Source organism: Bidens hawaiensis, unplaced genomic scaffold (assembly GCF_021521415.1).
Source record: "Bidens hawaiensis isolate Kalapana, Puna unplaced genomic scaffold, B.hawaiensis_p1.1 tig00032476_1, whole genome shotgun sequence".
Classification (NCBI taxonomy): Eukaryota; Viridiplantae; Streptophyta; class Magnoliopsida; order Asterales; family Asteraceae; genus Bidens; species Bidens hawaiensis.
The window spans coordinates 224,128-237,564 of NW_027505254.1; the positions used below are offsets into that span (position 1 = coordinate 224,128).

The following is a 13,437-nucleotide window of genomic DNA, read 5'->3' on the forward strand; positions in this document are numbered from 1 at the left end:
TATTTCGATTATTGTTTAATAAACAAGACTTTATGACTTCATATATCATGATGTAGTTATTGATATATCTTTTTGACTTCATGGATTAATTTAGAAAGATGTTTTAAGTTAGCATTTTATGTTATTTTGTTTTAATAAAAACAATAATGTAATACCTTATAATGAATGTAAAATTATTTGTTCTTATATATATTACACTATCAATTCATTATTATTATTATTATTATTATTATTATTATTATCATTGTCTCTATATATATTTATATACAATTTTTCACGCGTATTATACATATGTTACTAGCCATTGAAAAATATTCAAAATTTTACATTACTGTTTGAGTCTTTCTCTCCAATTCTTCCAACATTATACAAAGACATTTTTTAATATGTGACAACCTTTTTTCTAAAAACTATTTTTATACACATAAAATGTATAATAATATCGATATGAATGTTTTGTTTTAAAATAAATCAAACAGTAAGATTTGGTTTGCAAATTATAGCTTATAACTAATAGTGTATAAATATATCAAAAACTTATTGTAAAAGTCATAAATAAAAATCATTATATAATATAACTCAATTTACGTATTACATGTTATATTTTTTTTTTATTTTTATAACTTTCATCCGTGTGTAACACGAGCTTTCATTATTAAACATGTTTTTATTTTAATGGTATATTTAATTTGGATTATATTTTTTTATAATTTTTCAGGTGGTGAAGCAACATGAGTTTCTTTTGTTAGATTATTTGAAGAATTTGATGATAGTTTAATATGAAAGAACATGTTTAGGTCTTTTGTTGATGTTTTTTCGTGGTTTGGTGTACACTAACTTATTTTAACCTTAAACTTTTAATATCTAGACATTGTAAATGGTTAACGTTTTGTGTGCTTGAATTTGTTGTTTAAGTTCGTTATGTTTGTTGACATGTTTTTCCATCCGTGTGTAACATGGGCTATACCCTAGTTATAGTTATTATAGTCAAACCTTTAAATATATTTGAATTTCAAATTTTTGTAAAAAATGTCAATTAGTATTATTATTATTAAATTATAAAATCCTGGAATAATAACGGATTAATTTAATGTAGATTAACATTTTTAGAAACTTCTAGAATAGGTTATATTTGGAAAATCAATATTATACTTTTTAGTTTAATTTTAAAAATCACTATTATGATTTAGTAAATTTACTAAATTTATAATTCAGTAAATATTAATAAAAATTTAGAAAAACTTTATGATTATATACGGTTATATAATCTTATTTAATCTTATATAAAAAGATAAATTATTTTCTTAATTATAGTTAATTTAGTCAAACCTTTAAATATAGTCAGTAATAATTTGAATTTGAATTTCAAATTATAGTCAAAAGGTCAACTAATAATGAAATCGGTTATGTCCATTAATATTTTTATTAAATTCTAGAACAAATTATATTTGGAATATGAATAATATAATTTAATATGTATTTTAATTTTAAAGATCAATATTATATTTAGTTTACTAAATTTAGTATATTTATAATTAGTAAATGTAAATAAAAAATTAGTAATTTTATAATTAATATTTCAGGAATATTAAATTAAAGATTAAAGATCATAACCCAATAAAACATTAAAGAGTACTGAATCAAAATTCGCCAGAAAAATATTAAAAATTGGACAAAAATTATGTTTCTTAATATTTAGTAAATAAAAAATAAAAAATTTGGACGAAAAAAAAACATAAAGTAGACATAATTTTAGAACTGGACAAACAAAACAATAAAAAACTGGCCGGAAAATTTTAGAATTGGACAAACAAAACAATAAAAAATTGGCTGGAAAACAATTAAGAATTTTGGCGGAAATTCAATTCTGATATTCACTAAACAAAAAAATAACAAATTCATCGGAAAATCTTATTAAACATAAAAATATGCTTATAACAAAGTGGTTGGAATATATTCATCGGATATTATAACAAAACAAAGTGGCCGGAATATATTTATCGGATCTTAGTATACTATTAAACCAATATGCGCAAGAATGGATTGTTAATTACCTTTAATATATTCATCGAAGAATAGATCTGTTATAAGAATCATCAATTGAGGGGAAAAAACCTTATAACATCTCCTCTAACAAACGATGAATTGTACGGAATCCAAACGATTGGAGACCTGTCCACATATGGAAGTGAAGAATAACAAGGTAGATTAAAAAATTGATGGTGAATAATGTAGAAGTCGGAATATGACCGCTTGAATTAGAGTTGAATATGAGCGGCGGAATTAGGGTTAGTATGTTCGTGAAGAGGTTAGAGAGAAAAATGACCGGTTGCATTGGTTGTGGGTTATGGAAAATGGAGCGGGTTATGTATTTTGGGTTTGTGATTAATATGACACGTGGCATCATTAGAGAGACTCCTAGAATGGAAATATGGTGAGTTGGAGGCCTAGGTGGACAAGCTAGTAGAATGCAATGTGGAAGAAGTGTATTGCTTTAATAGTATTTAAAGATGTTAACTTGCATGACAGTACCCTGTGAGCTGTGAACAATTAGTTCATGCCCCGGCACTTCCGCCTTAGGTTGGGAAACCGTATACCTTAATGAAGATAAAGTAATTCCGACAAAGTACCATATCGATTCAGGCGAGACCGGCATATGACACTTAGATAACGGTGCAAGTAACCATTTGATTGGAAACCATGACTATTTTGCTGAGTTAAACGAACAAATAGTCACGAGAGTAAGGTTTGGGGATAATTCGTATGTACCGATCAAAAGGAAAGGTTCGATTATTTTTAAAGGTAATAGTGGAGAACAAAAACTGATGACCGATATATACTATATTCCGGGTTTGTAGAGTAACGTGATAAGCTTGGGTCAAGCAACTGAGTCGGGTTGTGATACACGGATGAGAAGTAACTACGTAAATATGCACAATTGTAGTGGGAGTTTACTAATGAAGGTCATAAGGAACGACAACATGCTTTATAGAATCCTACTAAATGTGGGAACCCAACTTGTCTACAAAAAAAATTACCCAGTATGTTTTCAAGTGTTTGCAGGACAATAAATTTCGGGTCCGAAACAAACTGTAGCAATAGCGACGACGAAACTATCGCTAACAACAATAACAATGACAACCTCATTACAAACAGCAGCAACGATGTCGCAAATAGTAGTTGTTTAGTCTCAAACAACAACGACGACAAAACAGTCGCTAACAGAAATAATACATCAGTGAATGACGCTATGCAAACCCCGGTTAAACCTTCTACTTGCCCTTCGATCATACCCGTAAAATTTGGTGATTGCGAGTTAAATTCCAATAAAGAACTCAAGTACTATTGTTATTGAATGATGAATTGAGTAGTAATTTTTCAATTCATGTTGTTGCTGTCATTTTTTTTTTTTTTTAAATTTGAGTCAAACGCCTCAAGATGTGGTGTCTTGTGAGTTCTAGCCCAAACCCAAAATAAAAAGCCCAATATAATTATTTTCTTTGATTATGATGCTGCTATGTTACACATGATTCATTTTCAAATTCCCTATTGATTCCCTCACAATCCATCACAATAATAATAGATTTAATGCACATCCCAACTTTAGTTCCTTGTATAAAGTCCACATGACTATTATTATGACATTTTTTTTATTTGTCTTTCTTGCAAACTCCACTTTCTAACAAGTATATAACTTGATATCCCATTAGCTCGATCACCTTTATTAAACGTACTATAAATTGGTCACTTTAGATCATTGTAACTTGAGTCCTACAAAATATAGAAACATTCTTAAAGTACCACAGTCTTAACTAACAACTAAATAAAAAACTATGAAATAAACTATTTAAATACATAAAATACACCCGAACATCAACTTACAAGTCCAATTTTTTACCAAAACACTATGTTAACAAGTATCAATCTATCAAAAATGTTAAGAACCTACTAACACATAACCATCTAGAAATCAAGTAAGCTTGTACAAGTCATGAAGTCAATGTTTAACTTATTATAGTAACATCATCCTCATCAACATTGTGAACGCCATCATTATCATAAAAATTTTCATACCAAACCATGTTAGCAACTTGAAGATCTATATTTTCCATTAAAAAATTCATGTACTTAGTAACAAGCTTAGCTAATACAACAAACAAAGGACACAATTCTTCAAAAATTAACGAGGATCACATAGTTGACCATGAATGTAACATATAAACATCTTTATTTCACCACATTGATCAATGTACTACCAACCTCTACAAAAATAGGGTTATAGAGATTACCTTCACCTTCAATAACATGTAATCTTGATTAGTAATCAACATGCAAGTGATGGATCCAGATATTTCAACCCAATTTTGGGTTCCAAGTCTCGTCTCCTTCTATCTCGTAGCCACCCACAAATTTTGATCAAGGCTTTGATATTATTTCCCCCCTTTATTATTATTATTATTATTATTATTATTATTATTATTATTATTATTATTATTATTATTATTATTATTATTATTATTCAAGGTATGCCATTTGGCATAAGTACTCCCCAGAGTTCCTTACTTGCTATATGGACACTAATGTTAAGTTTGGTATTTCCCCATTTATCACTTTAAAGTTTTTTATTGTTCCAGAAACGAACCTTGTCACTAATAGTTAGACTATAAAACTAACGCAGCCATTAAGTATAATATATATTATAGTCTACTTCAACGTTTACTGTAACTAAAAATGTCCCGTAAATTTGGGATGTTACACGTGATTAGCTTGAGTCAAGCAACCGAGTCGGGTTGTGATATACAGATGAGAAGTAACTTCTTAATGATGCACTATAGCATTGGGAGGTTACTAATGAAGGTCATAAAGAACGCGAACATGCTTTATAAAATCCGACTAAGTGTGGGGAACCTAACCTGTCTACAAACAAAATTAACCGGTATTTTTCAGGTGTTTGCATGCCAATAGATTTCGGGTCCGAAACAAACTGTAGCAATAACGACGACGAAATTGTCGCTAACAACAGCGATAGCCTCGTTACAAACAACAGCAACGATGTCGCAAACTGTAGTTGTTTAGTCACAAACAACAACAACGACGACAAAACAATCGCTAACAACAGTAATACAACACTGAATGACGCTATCCAAACCCCGGTTAAAACTTCCGCTTGCCTTTCAACCGTACCCATAAAATTTGGTGATTGCGAGTTAAATCCCAATGAAGAACTCGAAGAACTACTATTATTGAATGATAATCCGAGTAGTTTTGATGAAGCGAAATCGAATCCCAAGTGGATGAAAGTGATGCGGGCCGAGATCGATTCATCGTGAAAAACAAGACGTGGAGTTTAACGGGGTTGCCAAAAGGAGTTAAACCAATCATTTGAAAACAGGTATTCAAAGTAAAACAGAATCCCGGCGGGTCGATAAACAAATACAAGGCGAGGCTTGTGGTGAAAGGATACATGCAACAACACGAGATTGACTATGACGAAGTGTTCGTCCTGGAAGCATATTTTACTTAACTTTGTTAGCAACGATGATAGAAGTCTAGTATAAACAAACACAATGCGAGGCTTTGTAGAGGCTGGAATTTTACTTAACTTTGGAAGCATAAACAAACACAAGGCGAGGCTTTGTATTTTACTAAACTTTGTTAGCAACGATAATTAATGTCTAGCATATTTTAATGTAGAGGATGTAATTTCTTTCACCACTTATTTTGATTTATATTTTGAGATGAGTTTTACAATATCAATTGACATTAGATAACATTAGCTGATTAGCATAGGAATAAGTATAATAGTATTTAGCTTGCATTACAAATTGATTATTGTTTTATTTATTTATTTATTTGACTGTAGTTTGTACTTTTCTAGGACTATGCAGGTTTGATTAACATTTCAAAGCGAACTTAGTCCAGTTCTTACCTTTAAATTTCGATTTTTTTTCTATTTCTTGTATCTTGTAACCGTTACCTGACCGTTTTGTATTCGGGCAAGTTATCAATAAAAATCCTGCATTTGTTTAGTATATTTATTTACGTAGCTATTTATTTTTATGAACTTTAATTTAAATTGATACTAACCATGAAAATAGGACAAAATCAACCCCTAACAAACAAATGATCCCCTTATGCACCAATCCCAAATCACAAGGACCAACTTGCAAAATAACAAAAAATATTTCTCTCCTTTCCTTCTCCTCTCCCGTCGGTGACCGAACCCCCCCCCCCCCCAAATTTCTTGATCGGTAATTAACGACATAATCAACAAAATTGATCTCACCAAATCTTTTGTTAACAAAAAACGAGCCTACCGACACTTTAAACATTGTAAAACATTAACAATTAACAGCAAATTCTCTAAATTATGAGCCGCGACCTAATCGTCCTAGTAACGCTATAAATACAAGCTTATAATACAATTAATCGATACCACACCATCCTTACTACTAGAAGAATTTAAATCCTAACTTAATTTTTATATACCGGCCGTCAAAAAGTCGTTCAAGATCAAGACAGAGTCGAACCCTATTGTTCTTCATTCCCCGTTAATTCATTACCATAACTAGTAATTAAAACATGTATTATGGTCATATTTAATCTATTAACAATAAGCCCTTATCAATTTTAATCAACTATAACCATGGAACCTGATTTGAAATTCTAGGGTTATTTGGGGTTAGTGATGAACAACATGTTCTAATTATATGCTATAGTGCTAAGTACCCCAAATGTGAATTTTGGCTAAAGCAAGTTCAATTCTTGGTCCACATCGTCAACGACAAGGGTATTCACGTTAATCCCGCTAATATCTAGGCCATTAAAAATGTAAGGCCCCGTTACCGGTGCCTTACATTTGGACGTTGGATTTACTCATAAACACAGTTCTAAATATCAGAGTTAATTAAAACTTTACAGGGAATAAAAAACTTTCATAAAACATTACATATCAAATCGTAAACATGTCTTAAAACATTCTTCTTGTCTTTCGAAATTAAAACATAACTTATAAAACATTAAAGATCTTCAGATGCCAGGCTTTTATTCTTCTGCCATGTGTCCCGCTCACGCCAGCTGTCGTATCCTACTCACCTGCGTGCATACTAAAAGTCAGCTACGCTGAGTGAGTTCTAGTTAATCATACATCATACAATACATTCACTTACCTTCAATCATGCATCTGAAGATACATAATAATTACTTTACTAATTTACTTTTATATCATACCTTCATACATGCGTACATACCTTATTAAGTTCATACTTTATATATTTACTGTCCATTCTATCTCAGATATTATTAGGGTCTGATCCCTTCCTTTTCTATCTCAGATATTATTAGGGTCTGATTCCTTTCTTGTCTATCTCAGATATTATTAGGGTCTGATCCCTTTTTACTTCTCTATCTCAGATATTATAAGGGTCTGATCCCATCTTCTCTATCTCAGATATTATTAGGGTCTGATTCCTCTTTCTTCATCTTCATTCGTACTATCTTTACATACTCATACATATACTTTATTTATTCGTCATTACATACTCATATATCGTACATATATTTATATCATACACATTCAGCTTTCATATACATACCTTCCTTGTCAACACGTGCAATATCCGAAGATCGTTCACGTATCGACAAGCTTTCATTCACAATCTTAACATAATATCTATCACATATGGCATACACTTACCATTTAAGGTAAGTGTATTAACTATCACATCGAGTATGCACACAGCCCCGAAAACATAACAAGGAAATGGGGCTAAAAACTAACCTGAATGCGGTTACGTTCACCGTTAATCGTAATCCCTTTCTTGAGCTGTGCACGGCTAACTGTATAATATTTACATGTATCAATTAACTATTACTACTCATATCGTATTTCTATCTTTATATAACCCGCAACGAACGGGGGTCCGGGGGCAGCGCCCCTGGCAGCGGTGTTCTAGGGGCGGCAGCCCCTAGCGGGGTCCAAGGGGCAGAGCCCCTGGAAAAATTTTATTTCCATTAACCGTCTTAACACATTTTCCATTAGGATTTTAATTTATTATTTTAACTCTCCTGAATTCGCAAGCGGTCATAATGTAAGCGGACATACGTGTAAGCGAACTTAACCAGTAGCGAACTTATCCGTTAGCAAACTTAGCTTTAGCGAATTTAATCTTGGCGAAGTTAAACATTCAGCGAAGTTAAGTAGGCGAACTTGTATTAGGCGAAGTTCACAGTAGGCGAACTTGTTCAGCGACGAACTTATACGTTCAAGCGAACATGTCAGACTGGCGAACTTGCTATGCTTGTGAACTTGCTGGGCGAACTTGCTGTGGGCGAAGTTACCCAGCAGCGGCTACGGCTCACCCCAAAACCTCCATAATCAGTCTGTTTTCAATGTGTAATATATTGATAAGATGTTAATAATTTTCGCAAACATTCCCTTAGCCATTTTTGGATAGAACGCGACCCGAAAATGCGTAAAGTTTGGACCTTTAGATTAAAACGTTCAATACTAGGTTTAAGGGTTTATTTTAAACGAGCCATAGCAGCCGTTAGTTCGTTAAGTTCGTCTCTAACATCAAGTTTACAACTTTACATTCCATTTACACCCGATCTAACCTTGTTCTAAGTTTCAAGGCTACACGTTAATAAAAACGTAAACTTTAAGGTAAAAGACATACCTTTAGTGCTCATTTGGATCTCGTTTAACTTGGTTATGAACTCTCAATCTTGTATATAGCTCGTATAATAATGATCTAATCCCAACTAGCGTTCGTTTGGACTCAGATCTCGCTCTCTCTCTCTCAGCGACCGTATGTGGTGTAGTGTATGTGTGTGTTTTTGAGTGTGTAGAGATTAGGATGAAAGGAAGTGAGGATTTAGGGTTTTAGGGTGGTTTAAGGAGGAATTTATACTCCTTAAGGCCCATGGACCTAAGGCCCATTACCCTTAATCTATCTTAATTAATCCAAGTCCATGATCCTTTCTTGTTTAATATTAATTAATCATTAACACACGACAACTTAATATGACTTTCTTTATTTAAAATTAGAATATTTTAGGATGTTACAAAAAATTGGAAGACCCCTTACTCTCCAACGGAGGTTCGTTCATTTCTTGGTTTAGCGGGGCATTACCATCGTTTCATCTGCAACCTTTCGAAGATTGCTTCACCCCTTACCGCACTAACCCACAAAGAGAAAGTTTACGAATGGAGTTATGCTCAAGAGGAAGCGTTTCAAACTCTAAAGGAAATGCTTTGCAATGATCCAAATTTTGCTCTTCCCGAAGGCAACGACGATTTTGTTGTCTTTTGCGACGCTTCCATTCAAGGTATCGATTGTGTTCTTATGCAACGAGACAAGGTCATTACTTACGCTTAGCGTCAACTCAAGGTTCACGAGAAAAATTACACGACACACGATCTCAAACTTGGTGCGGCCGTGTTTGTCTTGTAAAATTTGGAGACACTGCCTTTACGGCACGAAATGTGTGGTCTTCACCGACCACAAAAGTTTACAACACATTTTCGACCAAAAAGACCTCAATATGAGACAAAGACGATGGACAGAATTGTTAAGCAATTATGATTGCAAAATTCTCTACCACCCCGGGAAAGTGAATGTCGTGGCCGATGCTCTTAGTCTTAAGATTCATATTAAATGTATTATGCTCAATTGTGTCACCATACAATCCGACCTTCAATACCGCATCTTCGACTCACAACACATCTCTGTCACCGAGGGTAAACTATACGACGAGATGTCGTGTGGCGCCAAACTCCAACTTGAAACCAAACGTAACGACTTACTCTACTATTTGGACCGTTTATGGGTTCCCGATCGTGATGGTCTTCGCATTTTCATTCTAGATGAAGCTCATAAGTCATGATATTTTATTCATCCCGGTGCGAATAAAATGTACGTCGATCTTCGTCCCATGTTTTGGTGGCCAAGAATGAAGAAAGATATCGCGGGATATGTATCTAAATGCCTCACTTGTGCTAAGGTTAAAGCCGAGCATCAAAAGTTGTTTGGCTTGCTCGAGCAACCTCCGATACCCGTTTGGAAATGGGAAGACATAGCCATGGATTTCGTTACCAAACTCCCCACTACTCAAAGACACAATGATAGTATTTTGGTGATTGTTGATGATGGTCGGATATTTTGTATATATATTAGTGTATTAATTATGTAGTTTTATTGAGTATATTGTTCGAACTTTGGTACTTCATACGTGCTTTTGTATTTCGGGTCATTAATCGTTAAAGACGCTAAATTGGAGACTTGTACGAGCATGGAATGATATCTTAGGAAGAACGAAGCATGATTTGAAGTTTTGGGAAGTGTTACAAGGATTGGGAAGAATATGGATGAGAAATCATAATCCGATGCTAATATTGAACAAGATGGGTTGACAAAACGCGACCAAGAAGTAAAATGAGCATATCCTGGGCTAGAAAATGAGTTACGAGACCCATAATATATGAATTTTGGGTTTATCAATTAGAGGAATCCAAATATAAGGTTTTCTTAGGTAGCGATACGCGATGTTATAAGTCTATGACCATCGCGATACGCGATGGTCATAAAAAACGTGAAAATTCAGGTTTTGACATATATCTTCTATTTTACGAACCCTAATAAGTTATTACAACTTCCAGCAGCTTTTAGGTAACATTGGGTGAATTCCAGGGCTACCAATCATCTCTTGATCAATCCTGATGGCCTTGCTCATGATAATTGAAGGTCTATGATGACGATGTTCAGCTATTCTTCTCGAATCTTACCCAGGATGTAGAGTATTGTATTTTACAGTTTTTCTCACATTTTAAGAATGAATGATTTGTAATTGTTTATTATTAATCTATGAGTATTGGTGTTTGGTATTATTATGCACTCGGTTGGTTTAGGTTTATTTCGATCAGAACGATTAGTTTGCCAGTTGCTATGATAATTGCTTATAGGGTTGTTTTGACTAGTTTGAATATGGTGAAGCATACAAGTGCCCTTAGTTGAGTCACACTGGTAGAGACTGTTTGATAACCAGTGTCGTGTGTTAGAGATTGTTGATGCTTAAGGTTTGCCTTTACTGTATATTTGCTTACTTAAACCGAGTGTGGTTTGCCTTCGTTAATTGTTGAAAGTTATTATTTGCTTAATTAAGATTAAAACCAAAACTTATTAGCTTGTGTGATCAGCACTACAGTTCATTACTTCATAATCGTATAAAATATGTTACACGTTACATTGACCACATACTCCTCGTGGTTCGACACCCTATTTACCCTAGCTTGCTTAGGTGATTAGGAACTAATATTAATTGTTTTTGACTAGATAGCGACATGTTTGTGCATGTATCAGCTTGGTAGCCTTGATTGCACACACCGGGATTGGGAAGTCTACCCATTTTCTTGGCAAGGTCAATATCATCGAGGTAATCATGATGGCCCAACAATTATGTTTGAGACGGTCGCATCCTTTGATATTTGGATATGACATGCATTTTTGAGATGTCCGGTACAAACAATGATATAACTGGGAAATACAAACGTCTTCGATATGAAAATGGTTGAAGACTTTGTACGGAAGTTATCTTTCATTTATTTTGTTTTTTGAACTCTTGTTAAAATATATAACTACAAGTAAAAAGTTAATATCGAATGTATAGCACGGGTGAATGTTAACAAAATTGTTTTCAATAGGGTGGTTTTTCAGTTTTTCACTATGAATATGGTTTATAATATTTCATTAATATGGTGCCATTTGTGTATCCCTACACTCAACCTCATAAATTATTTGTCATTTTGTTGGACTTATGAAGACTTAACTACATTTGGAAAAAGAAAAAAGTTAAAACCTTGTGGAATATGAAACAAGCCATAAAATATATTTTTATTAATGACCCAAATCTTAGATCCTTGATAAATGGTGTCATTACAACAACACAGGGTCCACGACATCTTTCCAACATAATAGCACAATCTTTTCTTACTTATATAACAACATTCTCGATACCAGAAACAACATCTTTGATTTTCCGCTCATCCGGTATTTTAAAATGATAGATCTGTACGTTTTCAATGTCAAGTTTCTTGAAATTACCATACTTCCTCATCACATAGAACTTGCCCCATTTATAAGCCTTGTATTTGGCCGGATTTTGCTCGTTCGTCAACTCCGCTAGTGGCTCCACCACTGTGTAGTGTGCAGGATTAAAAAAGAAAGGGATTGAAAACCTTTCTCTGGTGGAGTTTAGTCTCACCCTATGCTCGACACTCTCATATGCATCATTGCTCCATACCTCCAAAACAAGAATCACAAATTATCTCTAATGTCTAACACTCTAACCCATGAAATGTCAAAAGACTTAGAATTATAAATAAATTGTAATTAAGAAGCCATTTCAAAAGTAATGATAAAAATAAAAATTAAATAAATAATTTGCTAGAAATGCTAACTACATAATCATCTTATAATTAATAATCTTGATACGATGTTACCTGAAGAATGTCACCAACATTGATAATGAAAGCATTTGGTGTAGGCTTGACAAAGATCCACTCTCCATCGGATTTCCGTTTAACTTCTAAACCGCCTACATCGTCTTGAGCCAAAATGGTTAGAGCACCGGCGTCCTTGTGTCGACCAACACCAAGGGCTAAGTCAGGTGCGAGACAAGGCGGGTAGTGGTTGAGCCGAACGAAAGCAGTATGGTCCTTGAAAAATGGCTCGAACCGGTCCTCAGGGAGGTTCAAGCTCAAAGAGATCAATGCCAATAATTTGAAAGATAGTTTTTGCACCTCTTTAACATACTCTTCGCAAGCCTCTCTATTGTCGAACAATCAAAAACAACTAGTAATTAGAAATTTTCAACTCACAATAAGATAAATAATCAATAACTGTAAATTAAACTTTGATTCCGGCAATGTCACATCATGTGCCATATAATCAATCATCCACCTATTTTAAACACGTGTATATATCTATCTATCTATAATATATATATATATATATATATATATATATATATATATATATATATATATATATATATATATATAAGAAAACATAAAAATGATACGTGTCGCGATGTGGTCGCTCCCCCTTTTTGTAGTCATCAGATTTGCTTAATTTTTAAATGGAGGATTCTCATTCATTTGACCCGAATTCACGGGTATGGGTCGCATCAAACCCATAAATTTCTTAAACGGGTTTTAACATCTCATTAAATAAAAAACTAATCTCACCAAATATTTGATATAAAGATTCTATAAAGTAGGGATATACTAAAAATTAATATATGATTTATTTAAAAAAAGATATATATTATTTATAACTAAAAAACCAATCTTATAGTAAAAAAAAATAAACGGGTCTTGGGTCTCATCAAACCCATATAGCTTTTAAACCGGGTTAATGCATCTCATTTTTTTGTGAA

At 33.2% G+C, this 13,437-nt stretch overlaps 1 pseudogene across 1 annotated transcript; it reads right to left on the minus strand.

The window, feature by feature from the left end:
- Positions 1–11,898: 11,898 nt before the first annotated feature.
- LOC143611910 (protein LATERAL BRANCHING OXIDOREDUCTASE 1 pseudogene) lies at positions 11,899–12,838 on the minus strand (annotated as a pseudogene). Its single transcript, XR_013149862.1, has 2 exons — positions 12,500–12,838; positions 11,899–12,300 (listed from the first exon to the last, which is right to left on the minus strand). The product of XR_013149862.1 is annotated as a protein LATERAL BRANCHING OXIDOREDUCTASE 1 pseudogene (transcript).
- Between the last annotated feature and the right edge of the window lie 599 nt (positions 12,839–13,437).